At 41.4% G+C, this 16,580-nt stretch overlaps 2 long non-coding RNA genes across 5 annotated transcripts in view; both read right to left on the bottom strand.

Moving 5' to 3' along the window:
* LOC103564490 (uncharacterized) overlaps positions 1-16,580 on the bottom strand; it is a 140,846-nt gene that overhangs the window by 71,503 nt on the left and 52,763 nt on the right. The window lies entirely within an intron of this gene.
* LOC139084167 (uncharacterized) lies at positions 1,162-13,611 on the bottom strand. The gene is made up of 2 exons (XR_011541533.1): positions 12,674-13,611; positions 1,162-2,159 (listed from the first exon to the last, which is right to left on the bottom strand). It is a non-coding gene; the product is annotated as an uncharacterized lncRNA (long non-coding RNA).

Below are 16,580 nucleotides of genomic sequence, written 5' to 3' on the forward strand. Positions count from 1 at the left end.
GCTAGAATTGTGATTCTTTCATGTATTCCATTACATTCAGTGTCATATTGTTCTCTTAAGCCTGCCCCAGGAAGAGCCAACTTTCTGCAGAAGACACAACCATGTCTTGACATTCCTAAGGATGGGGTATATGTCAGGCACTGTTCTATGTGCCTTATATATATTAACACATTTAATCCCCTCATAAACAAGGTAGGTATTATTCCCATTTATAGATGAGGAAACTGAGGTATAGAGAGGATAAGTAACTTAGCCGAGGTTAGACATTTAGGAAGTGGTGGAGTCTGGTCCTGGCATCCATGCTCACTGCTCTACAGCCTATCGATAGTCTCTAGTATAGTAAATAATGAAAAGACAGGAGATATGTATCAATAATACATGGGGGAAGGGGATAGGGGCAGGAAGTCTTCCTATAGGAACTGGTACCTCAATTAAGTAGAAGAAGAATGGGAACCAGCAAGGCAAAGTGGGGGAAAGAGCTTCTTGGTTTCCTGCCTCTCTTGTCTTGCTAGACAACCTGCCTCCTCACCTCCCAGGAGCTCCTTCCTTTGTCTTACCCACACTGAAAACACAGGAATGTCCACAGTCATCCTTAACAAGCCTAACATTTTAACTGGGAAGACTGAAGTCATGCACAATTACTCATACAATTTTTTCTTCTGACAATAGGTCCTTCTGTGTGCTTCTCATTCAAATATATAAAGCTCCACTCTGTTGTTTTAAAAAAGCCTTTGTTGTAGGAACAATTCACAAACGTGTCAAACACGCATTGGTTCCCCACCCCCTTCTCCTGTCTCCTCACCTGACTGAGATGCTAGAAAACAATCCCCTGGCTTGCCAGGGACCTGTGCCCACTTGCCAACTCTGCCCCAAATGGAAGCTAATCCTGCATTTCACATTGCTTCTAGACAAGTATGGTTCTAAGTTTAAGTTTGAGGTTAACCTCAGGGAGTACTTAGCCACACCTGCCACCCCCTCTGCCTGGCCTCAGGGGTGGGAACAGACTTTCTGTTGAGAAAAGGAAAATGCTATGATGCTGCTAATTAACCATAGGAGGAAAGGAAGTCCTCTCCAGACACCAAAAATACCAAGGAAGAACACGATGAAAAGCAGCCTTTGTAACAGCAGGCCCATCATTCAGCCCAGCCTAGGCTGGCGCTAAAGGGGAAAATAACTCCTCCTGCAGTCCACAAGGTCACTGCATCCCAGGTGGGTACCTCAGGAGGCCAGGCCCTGCGTGAGTAGCTGCAGGGGAAGGGGTCTCAGGAACGTGGACAGTGTTCATCTGCCCTCCTGGCTGGCTTAGGCAAACCACAGGAAGTGGCCTGAAGCTGGTGTGTTTATAGGTGACTTGTGAGTCTTTGTTAGAATAGCCGCAGGCCTGTTTGGTAATTTAAAAGACAGGAGTGCAGGTCTGTTGAGGTGTGAGGCGGAGCTGCAGGAGCTTGTCTCAGAGTCTGGGTAATCTCACCACAGCAGGTCCCTCTCCCACCCTGTGCTTATCATACCAGGGGCTGATCCCCACTTTGAGGATAGGACTCAAACATAGAGAAAGAAGTGTCACTGCCTGGCCTGCCCAATTCCCTTAGACTTGTCTGCTACAAGCCTAAATAGAGTCTGCAGCATCTGAGACACTCAGGGTCGGTGGGGTGCTACTGGGGGAAGGGTTGATTTGCTGCAAAAATTGGATTTGGCCACAGGCTGGGAATTGGAGGCTTTCACAAGCAAGAAGGCAGTAGGGCCATTTGGCTGGGACCTTAAGCTCAAGAGAACTCAGAATTTGGCTCCTGATTGGTGTAGGGGAATGAGGGTGGCTCCAAGGATTGAGGAGCTTAGGATCTGAAGGCTACCAGAGCCACTTCGAGGTTCTTGGAGGGCCTGTTTACACAGTCCGCTTACTTTACAGGGGCTAGGACAGATTCCCAAGACTCTAAATTGCCAAAACCAGGAAGTCGGGGTACTAGGATTTCATACCAGGCAAGCTTCCCAGTCTCTCACTCCAAAAACATTTTTGCATCTGGGCAGACAAGGGGAAAATTCTTCCATTATAATATCACATGTACAGGATCCTTGGCAGCTGTGTGTGTGGTGGCACATCTTTCTTTTCTTCCCTTCTTGTTGATATAGGATCTCCTTTATAGACTCCTCAAGTGTCAGAGCTGAAAAGATTTTAGAAGCCATGTAGATCAATTCTTTTATTTGACAGAAAAGGGAGCAGAGAACCGGAGAGAAATGACTGGCACCAAGACACAAAACTAGCTAATGATCACTAGGATTGAAACCAGGTCTTGGGACATCCAGTCCAGGGCTTTTTCCATAATACCACACCCTTTATAACAAATAACACTTGTATATCAGGGGCTCCTGCCCATTGCATATTCTGTTTCCCATTTTACTCACTTCCATGCATAGGACCTTGAACTATACCTTGTATGTGGTAAAATGACTTTCTGAAAAGTTTCCACTAATTGGTTTTATAACCAAAAAACCCCACCTTAGGTCAGAAAGAGGTTATCATGGCCAGAGGTTTCCCATGTGAAATGCAAATCGACCAAAGTAAAAGAGCAAATTCCCAGACTCTAAGGCCTTGATGCTCAAAACTGTCCATGGAACAGCAGCATGGGCATCACCTGAGAGTACCCGCCCCCTAGACCTGCTGAATCGAAATCTACATTTTCACAAGATCCCTAGATGATCTGAACATATACGCAAGTTTGCATAGTACACTATAAGATAAGGCTCTGCAAAATGTCTGTCCTTTCCCCTTCCTCCCAAATGTTCAACCCTCTCCCACTTCTCTCTTGCTCCTTTCTTCTCCATCCTCACTCCCAAATGTTGCTATGTTAATCTTGTTCTGCCTATTTAAAAAACTTAAAGGCATGGCGGGGGTGGGGAGTGTTACATTTTAAAAGGGGACTCAAAATGGAAATTTTTTTCAAAAAATAAAATACGGCCAATTTGAAACAACTTTTGCAGCTCCAATGTCATGTTGTTAATGTAGAAATATAAACATCTACTATGTTTATATTTGCTTGCTTGTAAAATCATCATCTTTGGTTATATTTAGGAATTTGATGGCTTGGAGAGTATATTGAAAAACTCTGAGAACAAAAATATCCTTCCCCTTAACTTTCTGGAAAATAAAAAAATCTCCTTAAAAAACATCCCAACAACATCTTTTCCCTACTTTCTGTATTATTCCTAACCACAATTGCGTATTTCTTCCTCTCACCTTTCTTCCTTTTGTCATTCCTAGTTCAATTCCCTCATTTCATTTATATTTCTTAAAATAATTTTGTTTCTTATTACTTATTTCTTATAGAAAAACTAAGAAAGAAAGAAGCAAAAGAAAACACAACCAGAATCCCACCAATGTAGAAACAACTGTAAACCTTTTATAAAAAATTATCTCAAATCTTTTTGTGCATATATTTGTTAACAAAAAAATGGGATAATTCAGAACATAATAATTAGTATCTGCTTATTTTTTAATGGAACTAGAGATTACTAACTTATTTACATTTGTGAACATACCTTGACAGTATCATTTTCATTAAATTCTGCCACACGGATTGACCATGATTGATTTAATAGTATTTCTACTGCTGGATATTTAGGTGGTTTACACTTTTCACTATTAAAAACAGTACTGTACATCCTTAATGATTTTCTTATTTTAAAAGATTCTTTAATTAAATCATGAACACATGAATGCATGATTACACTTGTGAAAAAAATTTAAACACAGACAATACTTAATCAGTTTTGTGTGTATTCTCCCAGACTATTTCCTATGCATTTAATGCATATATATGTAGCCTAGAAGACAAATTACTGTCTGGGGCTGTTGGTTTGTTGTTGATTATTTTTTACACCAATGCTATAATACATTACCTATCATTCTTCAAATTACCTTTCTTGCTAAACAATCAGTCTTGGAGTGCTTTCTGCATTAATGCTTATAGATTTACTTCATTCATTTTAGCTGTAGCATAGTATTCTGTATTATGAATATACCATGGTTTAGTTAGCATAGGTTGTATTAATTGGCTTTTAGGCCATTTTCACTTTTTCCCTCTTACAAAGTACACACTTATACATGCTTCTATGGGTACGTGTATAAGTGTGTCTCTAGAGTAGATTCAGAGAAGTGGCATTGCTGTATCTTAGGATCACCTACTTCTTTCTATGTGTGAATGAGAGGGAAAATTCTTTTGAAGATCCTGGAGGAAAAAGTATAGTTCTCAGAAGCCTAAAAAATGATTTTTCCCCCTAGCTTTATCCTTGGCTTCCAGTATTATTTTGAGGTTTCTAGCTAGGGTAGATAGGTGCAACAGAACAAGAGAAAAGACATACCAGGCTTTTGGGGAAAGATAAAAAGCAGGTTTGGTTGAGTTTAAGATGCTGCCTTCCCTCTTATGGGAGGGAAGAATGCCTAGGGTACAAGACAGAAGGGGAATCCTTTCCCTCTTCCCTCATTCCAGCTCACTCCCACTCCAGCACAGTGAATCCAATTGTCAACCCAACTTTTGATGGGTGCACATGGGATAAAGAGCATAGTATTAGGTGCCATAAAGATTTCAGTAGATGACACGGTCTCTGCCCTAGTGAAGGAGAAGAGATTTCCATTCATGTAGAGAAGAAATAACGCTTACAAGCCATAAACTGTACTACTGAGTGCAACTTAGTGCCAGGCAGTCTGAGCACAGCCAGATAACTGCTGAGGGAATCTCAAGTCCTCTTCACCTTTCACCTGGATTCCTGTCTCAGGTTTTCACTTCGTCTTCTCACCTATAATCTCTCCCTTTCAACTCATCCAGTTGACTGGTGATAATATAATCTCAAAAAAGACACTTTCATAGTATTTGTGATTGTTCATTCCTTACTCCTCTTATTCTGCCTGCTAAGCTTCCCCTCATCCTTCAAGCCTCAGCTTGATAACGTTGTAGTGGTAATCATTTGCAATATATGTGTACCAAATCAATACATGGTACACCTTGGATTTACACAATGTTATATATCAATTATATCACAATAAAGTTGGGGCAAAAAGACTCAATTCAAACTTTTATTTACTCAGCATACATTACTTGACAGGTACTGAGCACATTCTATGTACCAATTACCTCGTCTAAAAACTTCCCCTGGGGCCCAGTCCCATGGCTAAGTGGTTAAAGTTCCATACGGTCCACTTTGGCAGCCCAGGTTCACAGGTTCAGATCCTGGGCGCAGACCTACTCCACTTGTCAGCCATGCTGTGGAGGCATCCCACATACAAAATAGAGGAAGATTTGCACAGATGTTAACTCAGGGTTCCTCACAAAAAAACCCCAAAAAACTTCCCCTGACTCTAGGCTTTGTGAGTTATTCCTTTGCTGCTTCTTTGCTTGTAATAGATCCTACTTCTCTGTGATTACTTATTTGTTTTCCTGGCCTACCTCTACCCCAAACTGTAAGTACTTAAAGTACAGGACCTCTTTCTTATCCACTTCTATATCCTCAGCACCCAGTATGATGCCAGGTACATGGCTGATGGTTCATAAATGTTTGCTCAGCAAAAAGAATGGATCAATGAGCTTCCCAGAAATATGCAGACTGGTTTTCAACGTACTTTTAGGATTTAAAGATTAATTCTTGCTTACAGAGAGCAGCAACTGTATTAGATGGCAAGAACAGAAGCAGTCTTTGAGGTGACTTTGAGGTGAGTCTTTGAGTTGTCCTAGATCCTGAAAGCAGTAAAGGGAAGAGCTGGTACGTGCCTCAGTCTAGGTTTTCTCGTCCTACATTTCAAACACACAACCTATGTCTCTCTTTGCCATGTAAAGGGTGATAGAGAAGTGTTTAAAAAAAGAAAGGAAAGCTTTTTAAAAAGATCCCAACTTTCCCTAGTTAGGAACTGGAAGTTCAAATCTAATATTGCCGCTTGTTTAAAGCCCTTTTGATTACTTCCCATTGCTCTTAGGATAAAGTTCAAAATGCTTAATTTGACTTGCAAGGCTTCACATGGCCTGGAGGCTGCCTACCTTACCAGGATTCTTTCACATCATTCTTCCTGCTCTTTACTCTCCAGCCACACAGTCATTTCTTTTTTCCTCAAGGGCACCAAGCTTCTTCATCAGTGATGTTCCTTCTGCCTGGAACAGTCTCTGCTGCAACCCATACCCAATCCTCCCACCTTGCCCCACTCACCTGGCTAATTGCCACTCATCCTTCAGGTCTCAGCTTAGCTGCCACGGCCTAGGGAGGCCTTCCCTGAGCCACACAGAAGGCTAGCTCCCCTGACTGTACACTTGCATAGTGGTCTGTATTTTTCCTTTATAACACCCATTATTATTGTAACTTGATCGTTAAGCGTATAATTATTGAATTTTTGTTTTTCACTCCCCACCTCCTAACTCCAGACTGTATGGTCCATGAGGGTAGGATCTGCGTCTGTTCTTTTCACTATTTTAGCAAAAGGGCTTTATCTACATTATTGCACTTAGTTTCACAATCCTGTGATGTAGACATCCTCATCCCCTATTTGACAGAGAAGAAAACTGAAGGCTCAGAGAGATGTGTGGCAGAGTCAAGACCTGAACACAGTTCCATCCACATTATTGAAGGATTAAAAGGGCTAGAAGTTCATTTATTTGGAAGTTGGATTCTCAGGACCTGAACTGAAGTCCCAGTTCTACCACTTAATAGGTTTATAATACTGGGCTAGTCTCCTCATTGGTATAATAGAGATACTATTACTTGCCTTAACTACCTCATAATTTTCCTTAGAGGATCAAGTGAAATAATACATATGACATGCCTGGTACACCATAATCCACTCTACAAATATAAGTGAAACAAGTAGCATTTTTCATCAGGCTCAAGTCTGTAACGGCTGCTGCTTATCTGGTCTCCCCACTCTGGGCATCAGTTTCTTGAACAAAATTGTCACTTTGGAGACACTGGGTTCAGATGTCCCTGTATATTATCTAGAGGAGGTTGTTAGCCTGGACTTATATTGACAACTAAAAGATTAATTTAGAATGATAGCACTCATCTTACAAAACAAGAAATATACATTTAGCTTTTACATAAATATAAATAGTATGCAGGTATCTCTAGTATTTAACCTCTAGTCCTTGCTCACCAAGGAACAAATGAGATGGTTAGGTAAGTGTAGTTAACGATTAGCATTGATGGTTAAGAACTTAGACTTTGGAGTCAGAGAAACTTGGGTTGAATTCACTCAGCTCTACACTTGCCAACAAGGAGGCCTTGGGCATGTTATTTAACTTCTCTAAGTTTCTTTTCTATATCTTTAAAACGTACCTACCCCTTAGACTGTTGTAAGGATTAAAAAAAATAACATAAGTGCCTGGAACATAGGAAATGCTCTATAAACGTGGAGAGCTGTTGTTACCATCTCAGTCTGCTTTCTTTCCTGGCTTGCTGATCCCTATACATCTATTTGTTCCATTTTTCTTCCATTCCAATTGGAATGATGACTTTCAGGTGTTGGAGTCTTAAATACTAATGCCAGGAACTGTCTCTCAATCTTCAACTGCTCCAAGTGAAGCCCCCCTTGAATAAAGGGGAGAGTTTTCCACCCATGTGCTCTGCACCATGAGTGCCACCAGTTTCTTGAACTTCTGGGGAAGCTTCTGTATTTGTGTAGAGCAGCAAGTTCTTCTATCCATCTTTGAACAACTGCATGTCTCTGCTCAACTGCTTTTGAGTGTCACACTAAGGATGGGAAGATTTTATTCTCTCTGGCTTTGGACAGAAAAAGGATGCACAATTTGGAGCCATAGTAAAAAGTGGTTTTACTGTTCCATCATTCCACGGCCACTATCACATAGTCTATACAAGGTGATTTGATTCATTATTAATTTTAAAATGGGAGGCTTTCTGTAATTTTGAAGTAGGAGTCAGAAATTCTAGCTATAGCATTGTATTCTGGTTTGTGAGAGTGTTTTCACTTAAAATGCACTTATTGACACCTTACTATGTTCTCTTCCCTGGGGAGGTATACAAAGATGAATAAGTTATCTTCCCCTCAGAGGAACTTAGATCCTATGTAGGAGATAGAAAAGGACACAAACAATGAAAGACAGTGAACAAGTTGGGGAGAAGGACATCCTGAGATTAGCCCCCTCCACTCTGGATTGGGATTCACCTGTACAGGGTAGTGGGGCAAAGGAGTAAAAAGATTGCAGGCATGGGAATAGGCCTGAATCTTGGCGCTTGGAATAAATTACTCGGAGCAAGCCACTTGCTGTCTGTGAACCAGTTTCCCCACAGGAAAAAAGAGAATAATGTTTACCTCAGAAGATCGTTGTGAGGATTAACTGAGATAAAGTATATCTCATGCCAAGCACGATGCCAGGCTAATTGTAGATAATAAATATTAGTCACTATAAATATCAGCCACTATAAATATCATTATGATTAACACACCAAGACATAGGCAGTATTTAAAAATCTCGTCAGCATATAGAATCAGTAGAGGAGGCTTAACTCTCATCCCAGCAGCATGGTGGACGTGGAGCATCCTCTCAGATAGGAAAATGTAAAGTCCTTCCTGCTAAATATTTACCACTCTTCTGACACAGATGATGACATCCTGTGGTCACTCCCCTCCCCTAGGTGGTGGTTTCATGCACACCCCACCAAGATGGTGGATTATCTCACAGCAACAGAAACAGGAAGATCAGTGGTTTCAATTGAGCAAAGAGACTACATGTTTTATGGTAAATAACTCTTCCATTTCTATCAGTTCCTTGACCAAACACTGAGCAAACTGTGATGTGAAATGATAAGGAAGCCAAGACACAGCTTTTGGAAAAGCTGAAAGCCTCTTTGAAGTTGGAAGCACATCCTGTCATCTACTGCATTATGACAGCTGAAGACAACTTTATGGACAAGACAACTGCTTTAGCAGACATCTGGAGGGGGGAAGTGAGCCAGGCACCATACCTATAAGTACAGCTGCACCTTCCTCCATGAAGCTGCTGCTCTGCACTAGAATTTCGCATTCGGTTTGACCAAATTAGGAAAGTGATCCAGATTTGAATAAACAGTCACTGAGTGGAAGCTAACTCAGCTCATTTATTATAAACCTCCCTGATTTATGGGAAATATGGGGTTTCTGGGAGGAGAAAATGAGACAATCTGTGATATAATGTTATTATTCATAAGAAATACCACTACGGTTTTTCCTGAGTTTCTAAAAGCATTATGCTCATAAGGAAATTAGAATGCCTAAAGGCTTAATTTGCATTAATATGGTTGTATTTATGTTCATCATGATGATAATCATAAAAATGGTACCATTTTGGAGCTTCCAGCTAAGGTCACGGGGACCCCTGGGCTTCAGTTCAAACCATATGACCCTTGGAAAGCAGCTCATATTCAGGATCTAGGCTGTAAGCCCCATAAGGGTAGAGGTCTCATCTCTCTTTTTCAGGATTATATCCTACCCAGAGCCCAGCACAGTGTCTAATCATGGGTGTTCAACCACTACTTGCTGAAGTATTTAATGTAACATTCATTATCTCTTTTAATATTCACAACGCTGAAAGTTCAATATTATTAGCTCTAGTTTGTGAATAACAAAGTTGACCTGCTTGTTTCAAAGCTATCTACAGAGTTTTGCATGTGATGGGTTGTTGCAGGGGTAGGAGAAGTTTGCTCTATGATCACATGATCTCTGAGCTTGATATGGGACAATCAAGGAGAATAATATTGTTTATGTGAATATTCTTCTCATGCTTCCATGGAGCGAGAGGGAGTAGCTCTGTTGGCCATTTGACTAGAGAAGTAGCTTGAAACCATGTTTATACGGAAAGGTAGAAAATCAAGTGGAGATGTTTGATCTGGAGAAGAGAATGCTTGGGGAAATTAATAACCATCTCACATAGCCCAGGGCCTACTCAGAGCAGAAGAGACTGTCTTGTCTTGTGTCGGCCCAGAGGGCAGAACACAGTGCAAATTTTAGGGAGACCAATTTTGGTTCAACATAGGGAAGAACATTCTAACTCGTTCTGCTGTTTAGAAATAGATCACCTTGGAGGTAGTAAATCCCTTATTATTGGAGGTGTCCCAGGAGGGACCACATGATCATTTGACAGGGATATTGTAAAAGAGAGTTAAACTTTGGCTAAGGGCGGAAAGGCATTGGGCCAAATGAATATCTCCTTTATGTTTCCTAGAATCTAAGATTCTATAATCCTATACTTGAAATTTGTAAAGATGGTATCCAGAAACAAATAAGACTGAAAAGGAAACTAAGTAGTAGGTTAATTCAGATTCCATTAGCCTGTAATTTTCCCTAAGGCAGGATATCTGTCTATGTGATATAGTATTGTGCTCCCAATGCCCATTACTGTGCCTGGCACATAGTACATCTTTGTTAACATGCATTAAATGAATCAGTTGGAATCTTGGGTTCACTGAAGAACCTACTATGCTCTGAGCATTGACTTCACAAGAAGTTATGGAGTATGATAGAAACGAAAACTGAAGCAGATCAACTTTCCTGTTCCCTTTTCCTATATAGACTATAAATTTGGCCAAGAGGGAAATATTCCCACTTATTTGTGGTTTAAATGTTAGAATCACATAAAGTGTTTCCTCTGGAGAAGTGTCTCAATGTGTGTATTTTTTGTTGGCCCCACTAGCTCAGAAACTGTTTGTGAGGAGACCATGCAGAAGCCAACTTGTAGAATGCTGGAATGAGAAACTCAGCAGGAGCCTGAGAGATGCCCTACTCAGTCTGCAGTTGAGAATGTGCAGGAGTGAGGGGACATAAATTAACGAGTAGACAACCATAACCCAACATGGGGAGCCACTCCCAGAGGTAACGCTGGAGAAGCCCCAGACGGAGACAATGATTGTGTCTAGCACTGCGTCTGGCACCTATCAGGGTCTCAATACAGTACAGTGAATGAATGAACAAATGGAACATGGCGGTGTCCAGAAGCAGTGCTGGACTTGGGACCAGGAAGCCTGGATTCTCCTTTGGATCTGTCACTGATGACCTATGTGACCCTTACACATTCCTTATCCTCTCTAGGGGTCATCTGGGGCTACCTGGCATTCAAACAACTATCCTATTTGAGAATTTCAGTTTTAGAGTCAGGAGAGCATGATTGTTTCAACTGGTTGATAGCAGTGGAAATGGAGAGAAGTGGAGGCTTTAAGGGCCATTTTATTTTATTTTATTTTTTTTTAAAGATTTTATTTTTTCCTTTTTCTCCCCAAAGCCCCCCGGTACATAGTTGTGTATTCTTTGTTTTGGGTTCTTCTAGTTGTGGCATGTGGGACGCTGCCTCAGCGTGGTCTGATGAGCAGTGCCATGTCCGCGCCCAGGATTCGAACCAACGAAACACTGGGCCGTCTGCAGCGGAGCGCGCGAACTTAACCACTCGGCCACGGGGCCAGCCCTTTAAGGGCCATTTTAAAGGAGGAGGATAAGTAGGGTTGCGTGTATAATTTGATGTGAGATTTGAAGGAGGGGAAGTGGTCAAGGATTACTCCTAGATTTCTGACTTAAGCAGCTGGGTGGATGGCAGCAATGTTTGCTGAGAGAGAAACAAGCCAGCAGGAATGGGTTTGAGAGGAAGCTGACGAACCACACCTTTAGCTCCTAGAAGCCCACACACAGAAAGATCCTGGCCTTTTGGGTTTCCCCTACCCCCTTGACTGAAAATAGGCCTACTGCATGAGATGGTAGGCAGACCGGGTAGCTTCAAATGTGACAGAGCCCCTGGTTATGCTTCCTCGTCCTGGAATGCTTCAGGGGCCACTGTAAGTCAGCCTTAAATCCATACATCCATCTTTTCTCTTCTTGCTAAGGCAGCTCTGGGAGGCAAATATGGAGATCTGGGACCCATAAACCTAAAACTATAAAGAAAAAGAGGAGAAGCAGAGGAAGCTTTAAGACTAGAAGCTGGTTTCCTGCCAGCGCTTTGCTTCATTTAATGCACTCGCCCACATTCTCCCTGGTTTTCAAAGACCAGCTGACGCTCGCCTCCTGCAGCCTATGTCAGTGCCTCCAGGCCTTGGTACTGAATAAATGAAACTAGAAGGAGAAAGAAATGGAGCCCCCTGAGGACTGGGAATGGCTGGGAGCATCCAGCTGAGTGGCAGACAGGAAATGACAGGACGGGGGATCGATATGTAATGGAAAGAAGAGAGCTCCCTGCGGGCACTGAGCTACCAGTGACTCTCTGCCTCATTTCAGTGCTGCAGTCCTGGGTACAGGGAGCTGAGCCCAGTAAAGCCATGCTGGAGTAGAGGGAACAACTGACATTCATGGCATATTCTGAATATCACTGTGGAGCGAGGATCCATGCTTTGTACAGCGGAAAGAAACACGAAAGAGACAAAGGTGGAAAAAGCAAATGTGAAAATATGGGAAATTATGCCTGTCATTTTTTAAAAGAATGGGTTTTTTTTGCTTCTAATTACAAACACAATATATGTTCATGGTAGAAAATGTAAGAAATACAGAAAAATAAAATAGAGACTCATCTGTAATCGCACTAACCACTCTTGTCATTTGATGAACATTTACTGAATGCTGACTAGCTTAGGCACAATTTAAGGCCCACAACAACCCTGAGACTTAGGTAGGATTATTATTCCCTTTTAATCAATGAAAGAACTGAAGTTCAGAGAGGTTGAGATTTACCTGAAGACACACAGATGGCAAGCGGTGGAGCCTGGGTTTGAACCTGGTTCTGTATCCCAATTTTCTCACAGTACTTTATTTGTCTTGATCCATGGGTCTACCAGACGTGACACCACTTCATCAAATAATCCCAATTTTCAGATGGGAAATAGTCCAAAGCAAAAAGACCTTTCAAAAATGTCTTGTCTTTAAGTCTCGCCACACTTCCTGCAATTTTGTAAACTCATCCATTGCAAAAATGGTGTTTTGATTCTATGCCCTTACTGACAACCAAAACAGAAAGCAACTTTCCTTCCATTACTTGGCCTGAGGCTTCCTTCTGCTTCTGCCCAAGGCAGGCTGTGGTTAGCACTCACCACTTTACCTCTTCCTCCTGCAAGTCCCTCTTTGAAGTTGGACGTTTTGTTTAGCCCATTTTGACACCATGGACATTCTATGACCCTAAATATCAAGCCAGCCAGCCCTGGTGGTCTAGTGGTTAAGATTCTGCGCTCTCACCGCTACGGCCCAGGTTCGTTTCGGTTCAGGGAACCACACCAGTCATCTTTCAGTTGTCATACTGTGGTGGCTGTGTGTTGCTGTGATGCTGAAAGCTATGCCACCAGGATTTCAAATATCAGCCGGGTCGTCCACGGTGGGCAGGTTTCAGCAGAGCTTCCAAACAGACAGACTAGGAAGAAGGACCTGGCCATCCACTTTTGAAAAGATTTGCCATGAAAACCCTACAGATAGTAGTGGAGCATTGTCTGATATAGCTCCACAAGGTGAGATGATGGCACAAAAACACCAGACAGGGTTCTGCTCTGCTGCACACAGGGTCGCTAGGAGACAGAATAAACTCAATGGCACTAACAACAACAAAAATCAAGCCAAATCACCTTTTAAAAATGAACAAATAGTATGTTTAACACCTTACTCCATTTCTAAGGTTCACCATCTCTTGCCACATCTCTGACTACAGCCCCATCCCTGAATTCCCCCATCTGACCTTCACTTCCTCCTGACATTAGGGTGATTTTTTTCTGCATAGTGTACCCGATGATTTTTTAAAAGCTGAAAATGTAATGCTTTATTCTTTATTGAAACGAATTGTGTGAATGTCAAACTATCACTAGCATCAAAATGACCTCAACGAAACATCATACACCCAGTACTCAATCCTGACTACCCAGTTTTGTCCCCAGCCAGTCTCTTGTTGCCAGCTTCAGACACTTCCTGCACATTTTCCACTATTAACTGGCCCTGACTGTTCCCAATAACTCTCAAGTGACTCTTAATCTAGTTTTGTCATTTAGAGTGGGAACTTTGGAACCAAGCTGCCTCAATTCAAATCTCACCTTTACCACTCTCTGTGTGACCTTGAGCAAGTTATTTAACTTCTCTATGCCTCAGTTCCTTGTTTGTTAAATGGGGAAAATAATAATATCTATTTTATAAGGTTGTTGTGAGATCAAATACTTGTAATGCTAATGCTTGTAAAGGTCTTAGAACATGGCCTGGCATATTGTAAGCACATAGTAAAGATTAGCTATTAAGACAAATGTAGTTATTGGTCCATCTTGTCACCTGAAGGGCCAGTAGTCAAGATATATTTCTTAAAATAATTGTAAATCTTAGTGGTTTTCCTGTTTTATTTGTTGGCTTTGCGGCAGAATTTGTTTTAATTACACAAGCACAGTAGTTTGCCTATAATTATACATTGAATAGACTTTTGTGGGCTTGCCTAAAAACCCTAGTAACCACTTATAACACTGTATGTATATATATATACACCTGTCTATCCACGTTTATATATATGTATATATATATATATATACATATATATATGTGTATATATATATATATATATATACATATATATATGTATACACACACACACAAACACATATTCCTTTTGGAGTGGATTTTTGGACAATAGGTTTTATGTAATATGTCCAGTTTATTGTATACATTTATTTTTCTTCTACTCATTTTTAATTTCCGAAAGTTAGCTGATAAAATATTGTCAAGACTCAACATGGTTCTGAATAGCATGCCAAGGACTTTATATTTATTCCCTGTGTGATGAGGAGCTGCCCATGGCTACAGAGGAGGAGAGTGTCGTAGTCTAACCATGGTTTAGGAAGCAGTGCAAAGGCTGTCCAGAACAGAAGATCCTGAAGTCTGAGCGATCAGTTAAGAGGCTGTTAGAATGAGCCAGATTGAGAGCCTCAATTAAGGTGCAGGACAAGAGGGGATACATGTGAGAATAATTTGAGGGTGGAATTAAGAGGACTTGACATGTAGTTGTGAGAGAAATGGAGGCGATAATTCTAAAAGCTTTTATTTGGGGTGAATGGGAGGATGGTGAAACCATTAAGAAAGACAGCCTTCTCTATTGTTTTCTAAATACAGAAGGGATTCAAAATTTTCAAGAAGAGATCAATATAAGCTGTGAAAAGTCAGAATATAATGCAATCCTCTTCCTCAACTCAAAAAAAAAAAATCTATGTGCACCCAGTAATTTTGGCATCTGAATCTAAAACTAAACAAAAATGGAACAACTGAAAAACAAAAAAATACCCAAAACACATATAGGGTTGATAATGATTTTCACTGATGATCCACTTGACAGTGATAATCAAGTACATTTAATGTTACATTCCAGGGAGAGTCAAGCAGATGCTAAATTTGTAAAACAGTACTTTTTCATCCCCAGGGATGTGGAAGTTTTCTTCTCCCAATAGAACAGCCAGAAAGTTGTTTGGAAAGACCCGAACAAGGCCACAAGCACCCCAACTACATCCTTCTAAGATGCTAACGCTTTTCACTTTCATCCAAGACTCCCAAAGCCTATGTTTTCAGTGGGCAAAGAACAAGACCAAGGGTCAGCCCTGGTCTGAGACCACATGGGCAGCCAACCATGCAGAAGGGTGTGGCTGAGGCCTCCAGCCCAGAAACGGTGTGCTCTCCACAAAACCACATTCACTTCCCACCTCTCTCCCAAACACTCCAGCTGGCATGGGGAGAGTTTTTGAAAATGAGAATGAAGCTTTCCTATGTTGTGGCTGTGGGTTCTGTCACTGTATTTTCTAAGTCAGAACTCCAGATGCATGACAAATACAGTTGTACTAACGGCAACTAAGGGACAGGATATTTTAAGGATACTCCAAAAAAATCTAGAGTATGTAGTTACCATGGTAAAAATACATCATTTAAAAGACTGATTCCACAAATATTTATTTGGTGCCTACTAGGTGTCAGGCACTATTCTAGGCACTGGTGATAGAGTAGTGAACAAAACCAGGTTATGTAACGGGAATAGGCACCCCACAGAGCAGTGCATTGAGATTTAGGATCTTGGTCCATTAAGTTAAAGATATGATCTAAAAGAACACGATTGGGTAGGTAATTATATTGCAGACCTTTAACTTCTACTTGAATCCCAGAAGTTCAAAAGGACCACTTCTAACCCTGCCTGACTAATCAGTGATACTGTCTCTAACCCCCAGTGGGAAACCATCTCTCCCTTATCTGAGCTCCCCTGCACTTCCTTTGATCTTCTGAAAAGCACTGGATCATTCTACCATGTGTTATAATTATTTTTATATATGTCTTATCAGCCTTTGTAGACTCCTTCAAAGCAGGCTGCTTTTGCTTATCTCTCCAGATCCCTGTCCTGACACTGCCCTCAAACTGCTCCTCCCTCCTCCCCATTCACCACACATCTGATGTTCTTCCATGCAGAACTCTTGGGAAGTCCCTATATGTGCAAGGCTCTTTCCAGCTATGACTTTGCACATATAGTTCCCTCTGATGGAACACCCTTCCCCTTCTTTGCTCTGGAGAATTGTGACTTTTTAGAAGAATCAGCTCAGAAGTCACTTCCTCAATTAAGCCCTCCTTGACTTCTCCGGGTATTGAGTGG

The sequence above is a fragment of the Equus przewalskii genome, chromosome 6 (assembly GCF_037783145.1).
Source record: "Equus przewalskii isolate Varuska chromosome 6, EquPr2, whole genome shotgun sequence".
NCBI classification, from domain to species: Eukaryota; Metazoa; Chordata; class Mammalia; order Perissodactyla; family Equidae; genus Equus; species Equus przewalskii.